The following is a 1,294-nucleotide window of genomic DNA, read 5'->3' as shown; positions in this document are numbered from 1 at the left end:
ATTGAACTTCTTAGATACGTGGGTTTATATTTTTTCATTCAATTTGTAAATATTTTTTCAGCTTATATATCTTCTTGTTTATCTCTACCCCCCCCCCGATTCCTTTAACACACTAATTATAACTAAACTAATTTCTTTGAACTTATCCCACTGTTAACTGATGCTTTCTTTTTTTATTTTTTCTCTGCTTTACCTCATTATGTGTTGAACTTATCCCACTGTTAACTGATACTTTATTCTCTTTTTTTAACTATTTTTTCTCTGTTTTACCTTGTTATGTGTTCAACTTCACTAAGCTTTTATCTGTTAACATCTAATCTGCTATCAAGAGCAGCTAGTTCATGCTTTGTCTCAAACCTTGTAGATTTTATCTAATGAGTTTAATCTGTTTTATATCATTCTAACTCTATGTAAACATTTGAAAGTATGAAAAACAGTTATAATAACATTTAATGCTCTTGTCTGATAATTTTAACAGCTGTGACAAGTCAGATTCCATTGATTATTTTTCTCTGCATTTCTCTGTCATTTATATTTCCCTGCTTCTTTGAATGCATGGTAAATTTTGGAGGTATATTACTCTTTTTTTTTTTTTTTTACCTTGTTAGGTGCTAGATGTTTTTGTGTCTCTATAACTATACTTGAGTTTTTTTTTTTTTTTTTTTCACTAGGTACTTAAGTTACTAGGAAACAGTTTGATCCTTTCATGCCTTGCTCTTAGGATTTAGATGTTTAGATGTTTTAGATAGTTTTTAAAGTCACTATTGGAACTGTGCTTAGTCTAGGGCTAATTATATCCATTCTTGAGGCAAGACCATTCTGTTTATTCTTTACGCTATCCTATGAATCATAGGGCATTCCTGGTAAAAGTAATAATTATTACTGGCTTTGTGAACTCTGTGACCATTACTTCTATTTTTTTTTTTTTTTTTTTTTGCTTCAGGAAGTTTCTTTTTCAAAGGCATATGCTTTTCAGTTGTCTGCTGAATATTCACAGAGGACTCTGTAGATCCCTCTATTTCCTCCACTGTGCAACATGCTCTTCTGTGGCCCTTTGTCTTGACAACTCTAGCTGCCATGGCTTCCCCAGACTCTCAACTCTCTAGCCAGTGAGTTTTCTCCTTGAAGTTGCCTGCAGACCTTCTTAAGGCAGCAGTAAATTGGGTCAAACAGAGGAGTCACCTTCTGTATTTCCCATTTCTCCAATACCACTGGCCTTTGTTGACTATGTCCAGTGCTCATTATATATACAATTATATTTGTACTTATAGTTACATACTAAGAAATTCCATTT

This window comes from Hyaena hyaena, unplaced genomic scaffold, assembly GCF_003009895.1.
Source record: "Hyaena hyaena isolate Hyena2069 unplaced genomic scaffold, ASM300989v1 scaffold_1518, whole genome shotgun sequence".
NCBI lineage: Eukaryota > Metazoa > Chordata > Mammalia > Carnivora > Hyaenidae > Hyaena > Hyaena hyaena.
This window is presented reverse-complemented; position numbering follows the sequence as displayed.